We start from the raw sequence: 22,065 nt of genomic DNA, 5'->3' as shown, positions 1-22,065 counted from the left end.
ATCAAAATGAATATTTAAATCAGATTTTTTTTGTGTGCATAACTTAATTTCGTCGAAATCTTTCGTCTGCTTGCGGAATGTCTTTGTCATGACGTGTCATTAAAATTATTAAGAAAGATATCATCGTTACAAATTGAAGACGCATACGCAAATGAATTCCACGCACGACACGAATAAAAATGACTTCTTTTTTTTGGTTAATTTTTGATGTAGGATCAGTTTGCGGTGGAATACATTATCAAGTGTTTTAATATGTTTTTGTCGCATAGCTGTGGTTTATTTTCTTCGGAACCGTGTAAGTGCGGATCCCCCGGCTCCCCCGGCTACCCCGGGGAACCGATTCTAAATATGATGGTTTGCATGTGATAAAGAGAATGAAAAAAAACGCCTCGGCATCACTTCAAGTGGGTGCCGATGTTGTTTGCGGTGAACGATTTTCAGTATTAACCTGGTGACAAGGGAAATGGTTCGTTAGTTTTTTCCCTCCGTCTCGCACTGACGCCCCCCAGGTCATCGGTCGGTGGTCATCAGTTATTCATGACAGGCGCTTAATGAAAACGTGTTCCAATATTCACCTAGTTCGGAGGGAGGTACACTGAAGGACACTGTTAATTATGTCAACGGGTGTTGTAATACGTGATCCAGTTTTTCGGATATGAGCTTTATCGTGGAAATTCAAAATCAAATCTGTTCATTATACTAGGATAGTCGCAGCACGAGAATGAATAAAACATGTGCGAAATATTTTTACTGTGCTTCCACGCACTAATCAAGAGTACAAATCAAACCGAATGAATGAATGAAACAACTGAAACTGTTTATGTACGAACGCGTAAAATGAGTCTCATTCCCACAATTTATTATTTATTTGCGTAAAGACCACCCCAATTTGAAGCAACGCCAAAGCATGGCCTACTCCTACGCTGACATAATTACAGAACCACTTACCCAAATCACTTGGGTAAACATTTGACAACCAGAATTAGTTGCCAGTTCTACCAATTCGCTGTTCGTTCGTTTTCATCGCTGAGATCGTGATCATAACTGCTGACAAGGTGGGCACCGGGATGAAGAGACGGGCCATCGATTGGATTGGATCAGAATGAGTCTATTAATCTTTGGTGGGGTATGAAATTGGCCTGACTCACATGCGACCGGGTAGCGGTTTCGGGTGGGGACCGGTGACATTTAGAATACATTTCCAGTCGTTTTCCAAAGTTCCCTCCCGCCCCAATCCGATATCGATGGCTTATCGCGTCACCACTTAAAGCAATAAATAACACAAAATTCTGCGCTCTCCGCTACCGACCCGAACGGCGGGCACCGAATTTCGGTAATCCTCCATTTTCGCTGGTCGTGCGATGAAGTTTTCACGTCTGGTTTTTGCGGTTTGGCGTGCGGAATCTTAAATTTTTGTTTTTTGATAGATCGCAAATGGCTATCCACGAAGTTATCGGACTTTTTTTTTAATTCGACTCACGATATTGTTACTTTTTGTTGAGGCTCAAGCGAAACTTCAATAAAACAAGATTAGAAAGGTTATTTAAAATCTTAAATTGAGTATAAAATCCATTAACATTATTTACCATTAATCTTAAAATATTGATTCGAACGGAGCAAGTGAAGTTTCGAATGAACGGCTCAAATACTTGTTTCTTCTTCTCTCTCTCTCTCAGATAAAGAGTAGAGACCGGCAAGAAACATGTCTGGTATCAGTCTTGTCGTAATTTGCAGCATTTTTTCAGAGCCGCATCCGTTTTCATTGCGTAGTTTTTTTTTTCGCGGTTCTCGTTTTGCAGGCCCAAATTAGTACCTAAACAGCTGAAGCGAGAATCAATAAACCCATTTAGATAGAATTGAAAAGTTGATCAAACTAAATTGAAATATTCATTTCCCTAGAAAAAAACCCAATCCCACTACCAAGCAAAAAAAAAAATGAAACCCATCAGATTTTTTTTCCTATTTTATTCAATTAACCTAGCCTCTCCCAATGAATCGAATTGATATTTGTACTGCTCTATTGTGACGTTTAAATTCATTTTTACACATCAATGGAAACAAACAAATCATTTTGAAAAAAAAAACCTGGAACCACTCGTACGCAGCATCGGGGCTTCCACTGGCAACACGTGCGGCTTGACTTTGCTGAACGTGGGTGTCATCTTCCATTGTTTCATGATCATTATTGCATTTTTCCCCCCACCGTTTATCAACCGGACACCTGATGGGACCGAACTCTGCTCGATGAAGATAGTATTGAAAATCGCTAGGTTTGGGGGAAAACGACCGGCTGCCCTTTCCGGGCGGTAAGTGGTTCAACAGGTTTATCATACTTTTGATTACAGTTAAAATGAATTCAATTTGCGTAAGCTGCAGGACGTTTTTTTGCAGTTGCTTTTCCAAAAATCACAAAAACAAACAATGAGCAAAAGCTACGAAACAATGATTCTGACACTTAAAAGTAATTTCCAAAATTGGCTTTCCTATTTCATATTTCCAATTTCCTATTTCCTATTTCGTATTTCCTATTTCCTATTTCCTATTTCCTATTTCCTATTTCCTATTTCCTATTTCCTATTTCCTATTTCCTATTTCCTATTTTCTATTTTCTATTTCCTATTTCCTATTTCCTATTTCCTATTTCCTATTTCCTATTTCCTATTTTCTATTTCCTATTTCCTATTTCCTATTTCCTATTTCCTATTTCCTATTTCCTATTTCCTATTTCCTATTTCCTATTTCCTATTTCCTATTTCCTATTTCCTATTTCCTATTTCCTATTTCCTATTTCCTATTTCCTATTTCCTATTTCCTATTTCCTATTTCCTATTTCCTATTTCCTATTTCCTATTTCCTATTTCCTATTTCCTATTTCCTATTTCCTATTTCCTATTTCCTATTTCCTATTTCCTATTTCCTATTTCCTATTTCCTATTTCCTATTTCCTATTTCCTATTTCCTATTTCCTATTTCCTATTTCCTATTTCCTATTTCCTATTTCCTATTTCCTATTTCCTATTTCCTATTTCCTATTTCCTATTTCCTATTTCCTATTTCCTATTTCCTATTTCCTATTTCCTATTTCCTATTTCCTATTTCCTATTTCCTATTTCCTATTTCCTATTTCCTATTTCCTATTTCCTATTTCCTATTTCCTATTTCCTATTTCCTATTTCCTATTTCCTATTTCCTATTTCCTATTTCCTATTTCCTATTTCCTATTTCCTATTTCCTATTTCCTATTTCCTATTTCCTATTTCCTATTTCCTATTTCCTATTTCCTATTTCCTATTTCCTATTTCCTATTTCCTATTTCCTATTTCCTATTTCCTATTTCCTATTTCCTATTTCCTATTTCCTATTTCCTATTTCCTATTTCCTATTTCCTATTTCCTATTTCCTATTTCCTATTTCCTATTTCCTATTTCCTATTTCCTATTTCCTATTTCCTATTTCCTATTTCCTATTTCCTATTTCCTATTTCCTATTTCCTATTTCCTATTTCCTATTTCCTATTTCCTATTTCCTATTTCCTATTTCCTATTTCCTATTTCCTATTTCCTATTTCCTATTTCCTATTTCCTATTTCCTATTTCCTATTTCCTATTTCCTATTTCCTATTTCCTATTTCCTATTTCCTATTTCCTATTTCCTATTTCCTATTTCCTATTTCCTATTTCCTATTTCCTATTTCCTATTTCCTATTTCCTATTTCCTATTTCCTATTTCCTATTTCCTATTTCCTATTTCCTATTTCCTATTTCCTATTTCCTATTTCCTATTTCCTATTTCCTATTTCCTATTTCATATTTCCTATTTCCTATTTCCTATTTCCTATTTCCTATTTCCAATTTCCAATTTCCAATTTCCAATTTCCAATTTCCAATTTCCAATTTCCAATTTCCAATTTCCAATTTCCAATTTCCAATTTCCAATTTCCAATTTCCAATTTCCAATTTCCAATTTCCAATTTCCAATTTCCAATTTCCAATTTCCAATTTCCAATTTCCAATTTCCAATTTCCAATTTCCAATTTCCAATTTCCAATTTCCAATTTCCAATTTCCAATTTCCAATTTCCAATTTCCAATTTCCAATTTCCAATTTCCAATTTCCAATTTCCAATTTCCAATTTCCAATTTCCAATTTCCAATTTCCAATTTCCAATTTCCAATTTCCAATTTCCAATTTCCAATTTCCAATTTCCAATTTCCAATTTCCAATTTCCAATTTCCAATTTCCAATTTCCAATTTCCAATTTCCAATTTCCAATTTCCAATTTCCAATTTCCAATTTCCAATTTCCAATTTCCAATTTCCAATTTCCAATTTCCAATTTCCAATTTCCAATTTCCAATTTCCAATTTCCAATTTCCAATTTCCAATTTCCAATTTCCAATTTCCAATTTCCAATTTCCAATTTCCAATTTCCAATTTCCAATTTCTAATTTCCAATTTCCAATTTCCAATTTCCAATTTCCAATTTCCAATTTCCAATTTTCAATTTCCAATTTCCAATTTTCAATTTTCAATTTCCAATTTCCAATTTCCAATTTCCAATTTCCAATTTCCAATTTCCAATTTCCAATTTCCAATTTCCAATTTCCAATTTCCAATTTCCAATTTCCAATTTCCAATTTCCAATTTCCAATTTCCAATTTCCAATTTCCAATTTCCTATTTCCTATATTCAATTTCTAATTTCCAATTTCCAATTTCCAATTTCCAATTTTCAATTTCCAATTTCCAATTTCCAATTTCCAATTTCCAATTTCCAATTTCCAATTTCCAATTTCTAATTTCCAATTTCCAATTTCCAATTTCCAATTTCCAATTTCCAATTTCCAATTTCCAATTTCCAATTTCCAATTTCCAATTTCCAATTTCCAATTTCCAATTTCCAATTTCCAATTTCCAATTTCCAATTTCCAATTTCCAATTTCCAATTTCCAATTTCCAATTTCCAATTTCCAATTTCCAATTTCCAATTTCCAATTTCCAATTTCCAATTTCCAATTTCCAATTTCCAATTTCCAATTTCCAATTTCCAATTTCCAATTTCCAATTTCCAATTTCCAATTTCCAATTTCCAATTTCCAATTTCCAATTTCCAATTTCCAATTTCCAATTTCCAATTTCCAATTTCCAATTTCCTATTTCCAATTTCCAATATTCAATATCTGGTTTGCAATTTCCAGTTTGCAATTTCCAGTTTGCAATTTCCAGTTTGCAATTTCCTATTTATAAATTGCAAGCTTAATTTATAATTTGATTCGTTATATTCTTTGAAATGCAGCTCTAGAAATCAGTTCCCGAATTAGGTTCGGTTTCAGAACTCTATTCCAGAGTTTAGTTTCAAAATTTGGGTCTCAAAATTAGATCCAGAACATACTTCCGAAATGCAGCACCGGAATGCAAATCTGGAACTTAGTTCAAGTTGGAGTTCGATTCCAGAATTTAGCTACCTTTGGCTTCAGTTCTCAAACTCAGTTTGAAAAAACTTCCAACTCAAACTCAATTTTGGAAATTTATTATATTCCTATTTCCTATTTCCAATTTCCAATTTCCAATTCCTATTTCCTATTTCCTATTTCCAATTTCCAATTTCCAATTTCCAATTTCCAATTTCCAATTTCCAATTTCCAATTTCCAATTTCCAATTTCCAATTTCCAATTTCCAATTTCCAATTTCCAATTTCCAATTTCCAATTTCCAATTTCCAATTTCCAATTTCCAATTTCCAATTTCCAATTTCCAATTTCCAATTTCCAATTTCCAACTTCCAATTTCCAATTTCCAATTTCCAATTTCCAATTTCCAATTTCCAATTTCCAATTTCCAATTTCCAATTTCCAATTTCCAATTTCCAATATCCAATATTCAATATCTGGTTTGCAATTTCCAGTTTGCAATTTCCTATTTATAAATTGCAAGCTTAATTTATAATTTGATTCGTTATATTCTTTGAAATGCAGCTCTAGAAATCAGTTCCCGAATTAGGTTCGGTTTCAGAACTCTATTCCAGAGTTTAGTTTCAAAATTTGGGTCTCAAATTTAGATCCAGAACATACTTCCGAAATGCAGCACCGGAATGCAAATCTGGAACTTAGTTCAAGTTGGAGTTCGATTCCAGAATTTAGCTACCTTTGGCTTCAGTTCTCAAACTCAGTTTCCGAATATATTTCCCGAATTCAGTTCCATAATTCAGATCCAAAGTTCTTGTCCTAGATTTAATTCGAGGGTAAATTCCTAAATTTGTTTCTTGATTCGATATGCAGAATCATATTTAAGAATTCAGTTTCAGTTCCAAAACTTATCTAGAATTTAATTTTTCATATTGGATTCTGCAACAGATTCCAGAATTAATTTCCAAAATCCAGGTTCAGAATTCAACTCCAGAATCCAGATCTAAAGTTTCGTTCTCGAGCGCAGGTCTAGAATTAAGATCTACTCCTAAATTTCAGGTCCAGAATTGAGAATCTTGCTCAGAATTTATTCATCTGGGCGATAGATCGAATTGTGGACATTTCAATTAATGAGTTAATTTCTCGGTTCGAATCCAGTTATGTTTTTGACATTACCCACCCATCTTTCTAGAAACCTTAAATCCTTTGCACCCCACATTTTAATGACGTATACGGTTTGATGTAGACATTTGCGATTCAGTTTTAGTAAGGACATCAAGCTAGAGTGTCAAAATTTTGCTCGCGGGCAGTGAAAACCCAAACTATTCGCATGCCAAGTTGGTAAAATGGTTTATTAGGGTTAAAACAATGTTACAAAAGTGTTCGAAGATCGTTTGTCGATAACCAGAAAGACTGGGTCGGAAGTCAGAGGCATCAAATAACGTAATTCAATAGGACATATTTGCGATTCACACACAACTATAAAATCCCTTCCCGTATCCGACGACGTCAAAAAAAAACTTCTCTACCTGAGGCTGGTATGTCTTTCGAGTATATTTTTCGCGATGGTTATCAGTTTCGAATACCCGATACCCGACCAAATTTTCTTCCAAGCAAGAGCCAAGAGCCGGATAAGTTTAAATAGAAAAATTGTAATCCGTACTCAATCTGGCAAGTATTTCAGGTTTGTGTCGGATTTTTGAAGCAAATACCTAAAAACCCGACAATCTCAAATGGCAAGAACGAGACAGTAGTAAATCAGCGGTTTATTCGACGACACGACCCTCAGTAACTCGTAACGTCAAAACGAAATTGCTTGAAAATTTTATTAGAACTGGCAACTCGATTTGATAAATTATTGATATCGAATATCAGAAACCTTGGATACTGTTTTTCAAAGCCATGTTCATAAAGATAAACGAAACCAACTCCGAATCGATAGACCAGTCGCGTAGTTTATCACTTTGTTTGTTTTTATTTTTTTAAAGATACACAACATTGCAGACCCTGCTCATTTGGACTAAATTGGGATCCACAAACGAAGTTTCGGAGAAAATCGTGCAATGAAAATGAGTTTGAGACACAAAACAATTTTTGTAGTTGTATGGTAGGGGCAAATCAGTGAATTATTCTAAGCTTTTTCTTAGTCCAATTTCCATCAATCCAGATTTAGCGGGATTGTAATTCAAAGAGAATTAGTACTGCTGACAAAATGCGGGCGCTTATCTTAGTCAGTTCGTATGAAAAACGGTAGCGGCCACTCACTCTGAATATTCCCAAACCATTAATAGAGTTTGTCAACGAGCCGCTTTTGCTAAAACAGAATCTGAAGTGAATCAGGTTAAATGCAAAGTAAAAATAATGAAATGAAAAATTTAACAAAATGCATTCAAAATTCAATATACTATCTAGACGTTATAAACATACTTTTAATAAATATTTTGTTTTCTTCGAAATCAAAAATGCCTGCATTCCCGTACGACACAACGAAGAAATCGTTTTTAACAAAACATAATATAACACTTTGCCGATCATCAGAGTCCACACTCGAAATTTGAATTTACGGACATATTTTAGATTATATCTAGCTTCAATCGAACCCAAAATCTTTTATAGCTCTCTGAAAATACCTCTTCCTTTAAATTGTTTGTTTATTTATTTTGGGATCCTTGGTAACAAAAGTTCATAGTAACTTAACCAGTGTTACTTGAGAAGATTATTTTTATCATTATCAAGGGGTCACTATATTTGTGGTAACTGGTGGTAAATCATTAACAGACAATTTTAGTGCCGATTTTTCTTCGGAGTGCCTGGTCGTGTCGTCGGTTTATTGCGATCGAAACATGTAACACAAATATCCGTCAAAGTACTGTCAAAAATCTTGAAGCTGACTGTATAGTAGGCTTTGAATTTGCTGCAACTGCGAACGCACAGTCATATTCGATGACGATGACGATACTTCAATGTGTTTCTAATGGCAACGTTTACATTTTTTGAATCAGAATCTCAGTTACATATTAAAAAATGCCCAAACCGCTTATAATCATGCACCGTAGAACCAACTCTGAAGCAGAAACATTCATCACACAGTCGAGCTACCAGAGCATAATGATAACAGTGAAAAACAGCCAGAGGCTTTCATCAAATCGCCACCAATAAGGCGATGATGCTCGCCCGTGGTTTTACCTGCGCCCACTGGAGCGGTAAAATTTCGTCGAATGTAATTAATTTTCAATTGATTCAAAATTTTCCCCACTCGCAGCATTGTCGAACCGAACGCGGTGCTGCCCACCAAACCAGAGCCCTTGTGTGTTCACGTGTCGAAGCGAACTCAGTCGGAACCAATAAAAGCCCTATTGAATGGGCATCGTGGGTGCGAATGCGATTGTAGAGCCTCCGGTAGCCACCAGATAACGATCCCCAATAGAAGAGCAATTTCCAAACCAGATGGACGAAAAACATATTGGAAACATTTTCCGACTCGTTCACCGTGTTCTGCGTTTTGTATGGACGGGTAATGTTCAGAAAATTGATAACGTCCTTCGACGGCGATTGTTAGTTACCCCTTCCTCTGTAACATGCCAAGCTGCTGACAGACACTTATCGGATTGAATGTCCTTCCTGGGATTTTTACTCCGTTTTTTTTCTGCGCCAAATCAACACCGTCTTGACTTGACAACGCCGAACGTTTGCATACGTAAGCCGTTCCTCTTCCACGTCCCATGGATGGACGCCAGCCCGGGCCGCGCCATACATCAATTTATCCGTCCACTCGAAGCGATTGATCCCGGGTTCGTCTCGTCAGGAGATGACGTAAGGAAAATTAAAATTTCCCCTCGCAACCCGGGTTGGAAATCGCAGCATCACACACACACGGAGCAATCTGAAGACCGAGAACCGAAGACCGAGCGAGCGCCTTTTGTTCCACATCACCACTCCGACGAACTGAGAAATGGCGGTCGTCGATTGCGTGTCAAATCAGCAGTTGGCTCGATGACAGTTCTATCTACCTTGGCATTGCCCCTTGCCTGCTCGCTCCCTCGGTGGCCTGGCCGTCACCCCACCACTTCGTTTACCTTCGAGAGTTTCAAAAGCATCGGACGACAAACAAAAAGTGCAATGACAGCATTCGCTTGCACTTTTGTGTCATCGCTTCGTCACAATCGCAGAACCTGACGGATGCAGCAGATTGGGAACTCGAGGGTAGGAGAGAGAGAGACAGAGAGAGAGAGAGAGAGAGAGACTAGAACGTGATCTAACTTCAGTGTGGACGCCTGTGTAATTGACACATTTTGCTATTATAGCTTGCAAAGTGGAAACAGTTGCCTTTTTTTGACGAGCATTATCATCTATCATCATCGGAGTTCAGGTGATGATGTTATTACAGGAAATATTCATATTCCCGCGAAGACGAATGCTGAAGATCTTATTTTGCGTAGGGCAGAACTCCAATCTTTGAATGATCTGAAGCAGGAGTTCCCAAACTATTTTTGGTCGTGGACCACTTTACTAAAATTAACTCAGGCCGCAGAACTCCATTAACAAATTCCTTTGAAAATTTAATTTCTTGCTTTTTTAAAATTAATGTAAAATATTTACCAATTTCTGAGGATGGTCAAATAAATAAACTTGATATCCTTCTTTCATCAAAATGTAACAAATTAATAAACATAAAATTCAATAATACTCTTCATTTTACTGGGCTCAATATTCTTAATAAATCATAATCAATAATACAAAGTTTGTTACTACTTCTTTAAAAAATGTTCATGAATATCAAAGTGAACATTAAACAAATTCAATGTGATGGATGAATTTGGTGATTTTCCACCAATTTAGCTATATCAGGTTCAATATTAGTGAGCTGCAGTCTTAAATCTCCGGGCTCGTTGATTTTCAAACGGTTTCTTTGTTTTGTCAAAATGCGTGTAACCGCGCTAAAGCCTCTTTCCACTCGGTACGTTGACGGAAAAGCGATGAAGAATTTTTCCGCGATCTGCCACAACGCTGGATATTGTGTTTTAATGTTGCATTGCAACCAGAACTTCTGATGTAAATTCAAGATATCCTCAAACCTCTTTGTAAAATCCTCGTGTAATGCGTCCAATTGAGTGACATATGATAAAATAACGTTGCCTTGAAGCTTCTTCATCTGACAATTTTGACAACTGCGGAAACTGTGAATATTGCTTTCGACCTTGATTTTGTTTATAAAGTAATAATTTTCCAACGAACGCCGATATAATTGATTTGGTTTTGATCAAATCATCATCATTTGATCATCACCCTGCAGCCGCAAATTAGCTTTGTTGAAAATATCAAAGATATCAGTCAGGTGATAAATATCTACTTCGCAATTATTCAGATATTCTTTCAAACTCGAATCTCTTTCTAGTAGCAACTCCAATATTGATTCAAAAATAGCTGTAAATCTTGTTAAGCAGGAGCCTCTCGATAACCACCGAACTTCGGTACGCAGAAGTAGCCGAGTAAAGACTTCATCATTTTCCTCACATAGCTGAGCAAATAATCGAGAGTTCAAAGAATTACTACTAATCTTGTTTACAGCATTGATAATATATTGTAAGGACTGATGAAATCTAGGACTAGGACAACAGAGCTAATGTTGACTCATCTAACTGGAAAGAGAATCTGTTAGTCTGTAAGAAATTACATCAATTGTTTTCCACGTCACAACTCACTCAAAGAAATTCTCTTTATAATATCATGTGCGAGCTTGTGCAGTACATTGTTCAAGACTTCCGCACTGGCAGGTAAACTCAATTGCTCTCCAAAGGTATGTGCTTTCTCTGATTTCGCTATTAGTAAGGATATATCATAGGACGCTCGCAAACCATCAACGTCTTGCATAGATGATGACGCAAACATCGATCTTATGGATGGCCGTTACTCTATTTTTTTCTTTAAGGGCTTAAAAGAAAGGCAAAGGCTTATTTTTTTTTGTCAGCATGCACTCTTGACAAGTGATCCTCCAATTTTGAAGACTTCATAGTATCGTTACTGAACTACTGAACCTTTTCACATATTAGACACATCGGCAACTGTTCACGGAACGACCGAAATTAGCTCTGCGCCTAATTCGTATTACTGTTTTTGAATTAGTTGATTTCAACAACAAAATTTCCAAAATAACTATAAAATTATTTAAAATTAAGAATTTACTTTGTTATTAAAATCAGAAAATTTGTTTCTATTTATCTATTACCATCATTACTGAAGGACAGCACAAAGAAAACAAAAAAGAAATTGGTTTTATTAACGAGTTTATTAGCCAAAAACTCATGAGAAGTGTCAAAGCAAAACAATCCATTAAAAAGCTAAAAGGGAAAGTCTTGTTGAAACTGTTCGCAAATTGTTTAGATGTTTTTCGCATGCGTTACGATATATCCATATCTAAATTTCTAAACCGATATGTAAAAATGACGTAAACTCTTAGTCGAAAGTGCATTTATTCAGAATTTGTGCGGATTTGAAGCGATTGTGGGTAATAATGTTTTTACGTGGAACAGTGAAGTGAGTTTCGAATGTTGCACTCTAATTGTATATGTCAAATTAAGTTTTTTGTATCTTCCAACAATCCGGGCTACGCCGTCCGGTGTATTACTTGTATTCGGTTTTTGTTTTCCGGGTGCTCAAAGTTTTCAGTTAGAGAGTCGATTTCGCGAGGTCGAATGAAGAAAGCAGCGATTTAGAAGAAAAATTGTCAAAAAGAAGTTTATGTTTCGTTTATGTCTTTGTCTCCAATACAACATCGTATTTATACCTGCCAATATAGAAAAGCGTAGTGGCCATTACGGTGTTAACGTTTTTCCGGTGAAAGAGCGCCATATAGCTGCAAATTGCAGGAACCAATTCAACTATTTATGTTGGTTGAAAACAACGTTTTATTTCTCTAATTTAACTAAAAAATTAGTTGAATGGAAATGAAGTGTGCCTTAGCTAAGAAATGACAGCACGTTTAGTTGGTTAATTCAACTAAAAAAATAGCCATTTCAACAAATATTTTACTATTATTAAGGGAATTAGAATTAAAAAATCTAAACTAGCAAAAGTAAGATTTTTTAGTTGTCTCAAAAAATAACTAACCAAAATCAGAAAATCAACTAATTTTTTTGCCAAAATGCTGATTTCGGTCTTTCCGTGTTTATTTGCTAGAGATGAAATGAAGCCAAACTTTAAGCAGTCCAAACAGCATTGTCAATATTTTTTCATGTCTGCCATCATAAATCTTGCAGTAAATCTGCAATTATAAAACCTGTTTTAATCCACCTAGTGGTGTAATGATACCTTTCTCATATATAATACTATGGCAATGCTTCTCTTCAATTTTAAAAGAAACCAAGAGATTTTTTGTACATTAAATAGTATTACATACAGAATGAAACAGTGCTTTGCTCGCGTAGGATTAAGAAAACAAAGTGGGTTCACTATTATATGTTCTTCAAGCACCGGAACCCGAGAGCCGGTATAATCGAAGTCGATTCGTACAGCCACCAACTTACATTACTTACAAACTCTACTAGTTTTTTTCTCAAATTTTAAATTTTCTATACGATTTGTCATCGTAATCTAAACGAGGATTTAAATTTTTGTTGAATCCGAAAATATGCAGTAATTTTTGCTAGGACCATAAGACCTTTCATTTGACTTTAAGATTGGCAATATCAGTTCTGCAATCTTTAATAAAATTGAGTAGGATCCATTTTTGAGGATATGACTATTATCTCCCGTCGCTAATCGAAACCCGAACCAAAATTGCCAGAATCAGTTTGTTTAGCTGCCTACTGAAAATGGCTACCGATTTGTGTAGTTTTCAGTCCAGTTTAGAATTTTTTTAACGATTTTTGGTTTCGCCGGTTTAAGTGACGGTGTACAATATTTAACACACTTTATCCTATAACTCTAGAACCGGAAGTCGTATCCGGATGAAATTCAGGAAATGCGTAGGGGACCACTTAGGGGAGACCTTTCATTCGAATTTAAGTTTGTCAAAATCGGTTTAGAGATTTCCGAGAAAATCTCGTGAGATTATTCATATAACGTTTGAATCAAATTTGTCATGTCCAGAAAATGTGCACGTTTGACAAAAATTTGAACGAAATGTTAAAATTTAATTAAATGGAAGTACCTTTCATACAAAATAATCTTTCTGATATTTTGCCTTTCTCTATAGAAAGTTAACGACTTTCGAACGGAGCCCCGGAGATCCATAGTGTTATATTCCATTTGACTCAGCTCGACGAGTCCAGGAAATGTCTGTGGGTGCACTTTTTTAACTCTCAATTTTCCTAGAGATGGCGGAATCGACAAATCACAACTTAGGCTCGTTTGAAAACTGCTGTTGGATTGTGGATGAAGTTCAAAGACGGAAATTGCAGACACTTCCGGTTCCGGAGATGTGATCGTAGAAGTAACGTAATCGAGAAACCTCATTTTTTTCTATACCTACACTTAATTTCCTCATTTGAATTTGCTCATTTGCTCCCATCTGTTAAGTAGAGTTTTTTCAATCCTGCTAAACGTGTATAAATTTTGGAAACACAACTGAACTGTCACATTAGGCACCCTGTCATTCTTTAATTGATGAAAATTGCTTAATGACATAATTTGTCAAATCCTCGAGATGCGAAAACGTCATGAAAATCGATTTTTTGAATATTTTAGACAGGTGGACCTCCTTAATCGTGAATATCTTTTGTTGTACCTATTATGCTAAACCCAATCCCATAATGTTTGCTCCATGACGATTAAAACGCTGTTTGGTATTACATATATATAGGACCTTTTATCAGGGCACGCAGTGCTCCCAAAGAAAATTTTGAAAAAAATCACTATAAAGCCAGACGAAATTTAAAAATATGTTTCAGTCTATCTAGAGATGTGATGATGCCTTCTAAATCAACGTTTAAAAAATCGGCTTATTTAAAATAACAAAACGGACGACGGCAAAAAATGGCCTGGTATATTTGTTTATTTATCCTCGATTCTAGCTTTTTCGAGTCGTTCTCCGAGGTAATTTTATTCTTTTCCAATGAAATGTTAGTCTCAATATTATTGTTATTTACACCGTGTGTAGTTCTGCGGTCGGTCAATTGTTTTGGCCTCCGTTTGACTAATACCACCGCGAGGACCATTTGGAAGATTCACTTTACCCTATTTGCTCCGAACTAGAGACAATTATTTTCAACAATCTTGATCAACAGAAACTTTGAAGGAAAATTCACTCGAATTTGTCAATACCAAAGTAAATGATAATTGTAAGAGTCTAAAACCTTTCGCAAAGCACTATTAGGTATTTTTCCATTGAAGTGCTAGTGTCAATATTATTGCAATTCGCAGACTTTTGTTAATTCCGAAATATTCTATTGTGTGTAAGAATACATTAGTTGTGATGAGTCATAATTCAGTATAGCATTTTTTGAAAATGTTAGACCCTGTATGAACTGTTTTGTCTCATAGCCGGCTGTCAAATTTTATAATTTTATTGAATAAAACCTGCCCATTCAGTTCGTGCTCGCATCTCACCCAACACAGTCGAAAATCGTTTGCGGTCGAAGCAAAAGAAACAAAGACAATACAGTGCAGTGAACAATAGAGTGTAGTCAAATACGATTTAACAAAGCCTGAAACTTGGCCTGCAAGACCGAATTCAATTTGTATAGATTTCAAGCGTTGCAAAGTTAGACCAGCAGCAAATGAAATTGAAATCTTACTTAAAGAACGAATGCATCTAAACGTTAATGATGTAAATGAGATTCAATTCAACAAGGCGTCTAACTGTGTGTACATTATGTTCAAACGTGAAAGAGATGCAATTGCATTCGCTTCGGTTAACAACGAGGTGCACAGCGTTGAGTGTGACAACATTAAATACAAAATTCCTGTGCACATGGTGGACAACGCCATACAAGTACGCGTGCATAACCTTCCCCCGCAGTCCAGCGATCAGTGCGTTCGGGAAATTATGTCGCAATACGGTGAAGTTCTTTCCATCGAAAGGGAAGTATGGCGGAATTTTTTCCCCGGCATCCGGAATGGCGTGCGAGTGGTACGTATGCAACTACGTAAGGCAATTCCATCATACATCATTTGTGGTCAAGGTGGGACACATCCGTGTAAAACGCTGATTACCTATGAAAATCAGCTGGTTACATGTCAGTTTTGTGAACAACCTGCACACTACGGTAAACCTTGCACTGAAACTGCGAAAAGAACATCTTCAACCAAAGACAAGGTCAACCGTTCAACAACGAAAACTAGTGAGCGTAGTACTCCTGTTTCACCATCAAACCAACCAACAACTGCAACCAATGTACAACAAGGCGCTCCTACAGCAACTAGCAACGAGCTCAAGACTGTGAACAACAAGGAAAACGAAAAGAAGACGGAAATCAACAACAAAACCACCGATGCGGCAATGGAGGACGAGACGAGCCACGAACAAAGTGCCCCTCAACCCTCGCAGGAGGGAAATGGAAGCTCTTCTCCTCCTAGAAAAAGAGTGACAACGAGATCCACTTCAAAAAATTGTTTATTTAAAAAATCGGCTAATTCGGCCACGTAAAGCTTGTACGCAAATAGGACTGAATAAAAACATCTTTTAAATAAAAAAAAAACCTGCCCATTAAAATCAGTACACAAACGTTCTTTCGTTTTGCAAGTTTGCATAACACATGTCCGACTTAATTTCATTAGGCACATTATGTAGTGTCCGAAATCCGGCACCGAAAGAACTTCCGGTGCACGATTTCTCATAGATGACTGTTCCATAGATTGAAATGAACGTTCTTATGATCCCATTTGCTTACAATAAATTTTATTTATATTCGACTTCTGCTTCCATGATTACGATTTCGTTGGTGCTGTACAAGAGTGAAGAACTTTTCTTCACGGTATGCTACAAGACGTGAAGTAAAGCCATACAGCAAATGTTTGTTTGAACACAATATCTGCACATCAAGATTTGATTACACATAACATTTCAAATATATTTCAAACATCGAATAGCAAAAAGTTTTTGAAACGATCGTTTAACATGTTTTACTTTTGCGTTATTTCATATTCAGAAACCTCACATTAAAACATGTTTTCCAGAAATAACATAATATAATTGTCAGTAAAGCACAACCCTGCTAGCATTTTCCGTCACTTTACGACTATGTCAATTGACAAGCTGTTCAACAACAGTAGTTTTCCATCAAAGTAGCCATGTAATCATAATAAAACAAAACTGGAAACTGGTACCAACGTTGCCAGGTATACCGATTTCTCGGTATTCATACAGATTTTTGCCGTCTATACCGCAATACAGATATGTACTCCCAAAATACCGATAACTCACGAATCATACAGATGAGTACAGATTTTGGTTTTTAGCTTGAATAGACATGAGAAAAGGTTGTCGTGGGACCTTTTTTTTTTGCTCACCTCTTGGTGACATTTTCTACTACTTATGTAGAAGAGACTCTGATACCGATTTTTGCGCCGAATACAGATTTTTGAAAAAACGACCTGGCAACGCAGACTGGTACAACCACTTTTGTTTTGGAATTAAAAGATTACTTTTTTGATCATTTGCTGCTCAAAAATATTCAAAACGTTGGCAATGAGCGTGAAACGATATTATCCTTCATAGCTAGGAGAAGTACCTGGCTTATTTCTTATTTTTCGGATGTTGCCAAAATACTTTTTTCTTTCCTACCTGCGACGTAGGCATTTTTGCAGTTTGTTTATAAACAAACTCAATACCAAGTAATATGTCATGCGTATAACATAATCTTAGTGTGAACAGTGCGGTTTTAACTTTATATTACTATCGTTAAAACATGTTATTTTCTGCAGGTGTGAACATAGTATTAGACACATAAATAAACATAAGTTAGATGTTTTGTTTTTGAAATCACTGAGAAACCCAACTTTTAAACCGAGGCCTGAAGGGCCGAGTTTCATATATTAATCGACATATATATCTTATCATATATTAATAAAAATTCGCACTCGACTTTCTAGGCTGTTTTCTTGGTCCCATAGGTTGCCAGGGCCGGTGAAAGAAGTGGGTACGGTAGGTAGCACTACCCACCCGAAAATTCCAAAGGTGGGTAATTACCCACCTGAAACTCCGAACAAAAAACGATGGAAATATTAGTATTATTCATAATAATAAGAATATTTTTATTGTAATTCGGAATAATAAATAAAATCAAAATTATAGAATGCTAGTTCTCAAGGTAGAGCAAGGATGTAATGATATACCGCAGAAAGGTGAGACGGGACAAGGGTCATTTGAGTAGGCAAAAATCTTTTAGTAGCTTAACTTTCAATTTTTACAAGAGAAGTCGACCTTAAACATCTGCCGGAAAATTCCGATAAAGGTCTTCTACTATTTACTATTCCGGCAAAGCTAATTATTTTGTAATTATTGAGAAAAAGAATCTAAAATTTTTTTCAGTTTGTATATTTTTAGAGTGCCCAATCGATTCCCTACAACTTCTCTCTGAACGCCATTTTTGTACAATTAACGGTTTCCGAGTTACAACGATTTGAAAAAGGCAATTTTGGGAAAATGCAAAAATACATACGCCCTTTTTAAAAATAAGTCGTGAGTAGTATTGACCTCTCAGTCGATTCAAAACTTATGGTTTACCATACTGAAGCCATGTGCAAAGTTTCATCCAAATCGGAGAAGGTCGATTCTGATTTTGTCACTTTTTCGTCTACTCATTCCTGGAATTGCTCTAATGCTATTTTCAAAACAATTTTTCATTTTTCTGGCGTGCCGAACGAAAACATTTTTCTCGGCTAACACAGGCCGATTCGAGGTATGTTCATTTTGGGGTTATCCTAAGTTTGTGTTTTGGGCACATAACCGTTTTTTTACTTTCCTTTACGTTTAATTTTACGTCTGCTTAGCGGTTCAAAAGTGAACTGTTTAAGTTTGCACTAAGCAGTTCAATTTCAACTGCTCTGCACTGTCGAGTCTAAGACGAAACGTAAAGAAAAGTAAAAACGGGTATGTGCCCAAAGCACAAACTTAGGATAACCCCTGAATGACCCGTTGGTAGTCAGGAATGAAAAGATGGTTTTCATAATGAAGTGCAAAAAAAACTGAATTGAAAATTAGAACAATCTCGGACCAGTTCTGTCAAATTGGTAGTCCAATCTCTATGATCACTCGTTCAATGTAATCACTAATTCGACACAAAGAAGATCGGCAGTTCATGAGCATAGGTTTCGGAATTTTTCCTTCGAATCACTTGTCTCTACACGAAAAATGAACTTAAATTTACAATCATAAATAGTACATACACTTTCTATTAAAAAGAGTAAAAGCTTATTTTCGAAAAAATTTTGACGTGAGCTAAAATTTTTCATGTTCGATGCGCACGCCTACTGCGATCGTTCATGAGCCGTGTTAAACAAATGTTGGAGTGTCCTAAACCAGAATGACAACGACAGCTGTTCGTTTGGAATGGCAGCTTACTAAACCGTCAACAATCCGGATTAAATGTTTTGAATTGTTGTCAACATTACGGATGGAATGTCGTCACTCTGGATTTATGGACTCTAAAATAAAAACGACAAATTATAAAAAGTCCAATAGTAGATTTGTATTGAAATAGACATTCTAAGCGAACATTGCAATGGATGTGGACTACAAAAAAATCTACAACAATGCTAATGACGCCAAAAGTGTTCGTATCTTATGATGGGGGGGTTACACTAATTACACTATTTCAAAAGATTCCTCGTGACCAGCATCAGCATCTGCTAAGTATGATCGCCTTTTTTTGTTTGTTTGTTAATTTGCCTACAAACCCGACTGGGGTTCGCATTCGGATATTGCCAATTGGTGTGGTGTTTGTGACTACACTTTCGTGCCGGCCGCGGTCAAGAGTTTTCGCGAATAGCAGTCTGATCGAACCGGCCAGCCGGCCGGCACAATCGACCAGCCAAACCCAAAAGCCGCTCATTTCAGCGACGATAAAACCCGACTGCGATTGGCTATAAAACTGTTTCCTTTCCTTTCTTTCGATGTTTCGGTTGCCGTTTGCCGGTTTGGGGCTTGGCGGTGTGTGCGAGCGCGATATCTGGCGCCGCCCCTATCTCGTTAAACAACTTGAAGTGCTTTTTTATCGAGCATTTATCTCCCGAGCGGAATGGTTGATGAAACTGGATGGGTGAAAGGTGGACTGGTGGTGGAGGGAGAGGTTTAAGGTTGCATGCAACGGTTTTATCTGGTGCGACATGCGGTTAGCATTATCCCCCCATATTGTTGCAGCTGGCTTCGGCTTGTCTGCGTCGAGTGAGACCCAAACGAGCCAAACGAGCGAGTGAGAGAAAGGCTTCTGCTTGAAAAAAATAAAAAAATAAAAGGAGAACTTGTTTTCTGCTTTGTCTTGAAGACCCTCGCGACTCCCCGAAACAGATGCGCTCCGGTTATGTGGAGGCTGTGACCGACTCCTAAAGGGGGGGGGGGGTATCTGCGGTGGGGTGAGATGGAACCAAGGGTACCACGTTCGGTAGAGGTGAGGAGAACCAATCGAGTGGATGTTGTTGGTTGATGAAGCAGAAACCAACGAAGACAGGGTGAGTGAAATATTTCACCACTTACCTTTCTGGGAGGAAGCCAGCAATCACTGCTGCGATCTTGGCTATTGTGTGTGTATGTGTGTGTGTGTGGGTGGATAACTGACCCAGAGATCGTGGCTGCAGTAGCGGAGCCGTGATTGGTCGGTTGAGGTGTTTAGCAGCTTACAATGGCTGCCATTTTCTCCGCTCCGCGATAGAGCAGTATTTTTCATGTTCACAATAATTTCATAAAGTCCGATGTTTTCCATTCTGCATGACTTCTGTCTATCGGTTTATTCCGCCACACACTCAGGAACACCAAGTTTGTAACCGAAGTGGAACAAAAGTCACAGATAAGCTCCCGGTGGAACCTGCGGTGGCCGACCGGCGTGGAATATGGCAGCGATATTTATTCAAAACACTCAACTCTGTTTCACTTGTATAATGAAGCTCGCCAGCCTAGCGTGTAATCAAGCTCATCCAACCGATCCGGAAAAAGTGTCACCCAGATGAAAATATATACAATGGTTTGTCTGGTTTTTCGGTCTGGGACTGGCCTGGCTCCGTATTACACGGCAACAGTTGGCAGTGGTCATCGGAAAATCTGGACTCGGTCTGCTGTTGTTTGCGATAAAATTAATATGATTATTGTTTCGGAAATGTTGTTGTTTTCGTTTGCTGCGGCTCCTCGTCAGAGTTTTAAAACAGTACATTCCTGGCCAGAAGGAACTGTGAATCATCTATCGCTGCCGTTTCCTGTGTGCTCTAACGGTGAAAAAAAAAACATCTGTTTTGTGAAAATTTAATGTAAATGTGTTGTATAATACAAAACATCATTAGAACAATATTTTGAACAGTTTTTGCAATGACTAAGTGGAAACATATATTGAAGAAGCCAAATGAATGAGAGACTCACAGAAAAGTTGATTTTTTTGGGTGAAGATACACTCAGAGGCAGGACTCGAACCAGCGTTCTTATGCAGTCAGTTTATTTATTTATTTATGGAGCAAGGGAAAAGCCCGATGTAGATGAAATTTGTTAATCTCTCTCTCCAGCAGGCATAAAACCTTCTCATTATTTGTATCAACAGATTACAATAATCCAACAGATACATTTGGACTTATTACTAACAATTAAAACTAACAATCAAAACTAAATCTATAACCCAATAACTAGTTGATGACGCCAAACCTTACATGGCAGTAATAGCAAATACAAATAACAATACCCCTAGGTCCCATACTAACGAATGATTTATTTTTGGTTCACCAAAACAACTAGTTGGCCTAGTCCATTCCTTTGTTTTGTAGTGACAGCACAGAAATGACGAAAAAAATAATTTTCTGGCAACGCTATGACATCAAAGTAGGCCCGTAGTTGTTATTTGTCCGATTTTTTTAATTGAAAATATGTTGAAAATAATAACAAATACTAGTTCTTGCTGTGTTAGATTTGAAAAAAAAATCATCAAATCATCTACCACATTAAAACACTGTTGCTCGATAAGCAAATACGAGAAGGTAAAAATAAAGCTTCTGCAGAAATTCGTACCCTCTCTTGGTTTTGGGAATTTGTATTAATGTGTTAGTAATTTTTTTATTATTTCAAATAGAAACGTTTTAATATCAAGTACAAATTCTGGACCGATTACTGCACGAAGCTTCTAAGAATGGACTAGTTTTATCGGCATGACTAGAAAAATGTTATGCGAAGTTAAGCCTAGAAATGGAAACATTGGAAAGTCTGTGAATCCAAGAAGAAGGAAGTGAGATAGCAACTAACGTTAGTTCAATTTTGATTATTACTACGAACTTTTAAAAGAAGCGTTCGTCTTCAAGTGAAAGAAAAGAGCAATTGAATCTAACGTTTCAATAAGTCATCCAATTGCATCGAAGAAAAAAGTAAATATTTGAAACATTCCTCGGTAGTTCTGTAGCATGTTTCTTGAAATTGAAAATCTTGATAAAATGTAATTTCTTATAGAGCTACAGCTTAAATATTCTCCGACGAAATTGTTCAGATCCACATTTCTACATTATTTTCGTTTAGTAGTCCGGCAAACCTCTTCTGGAA

At 36.5% G+C, this 22,065-nt stretch overlaps 1 protein-coding gene across 1 annotated transcript in view; it reads left to right on the top strand.

Moving 5' to 3' along the window:
- LOC131431528 (zinc finger protein ush) overlaps positions 1-22,065 on the top strand; it is a 598,378-nt gene that overhangs the window by 175,050 nt on the left and 401,263 nt on the right. The window lies entirely within an intron of this gene.

Source organism: Malaya genurostris, chromosome 2, assembly GCF_030247185.1.
Source record: "Malaya genurostris strain Urasoe2022 chromosome 2, Malgen_1.1, whole genome shotgun sequence".
Classification (NCBI taxonomy): Eukaryota; Metazoa; Arthropoda; class Insecta; order Diptera; family Culicidae; genus Malaya; species Malaya genurostris.
This window is presented reverse-complemented; position numbering and strand designations above follow the sequence as displayed.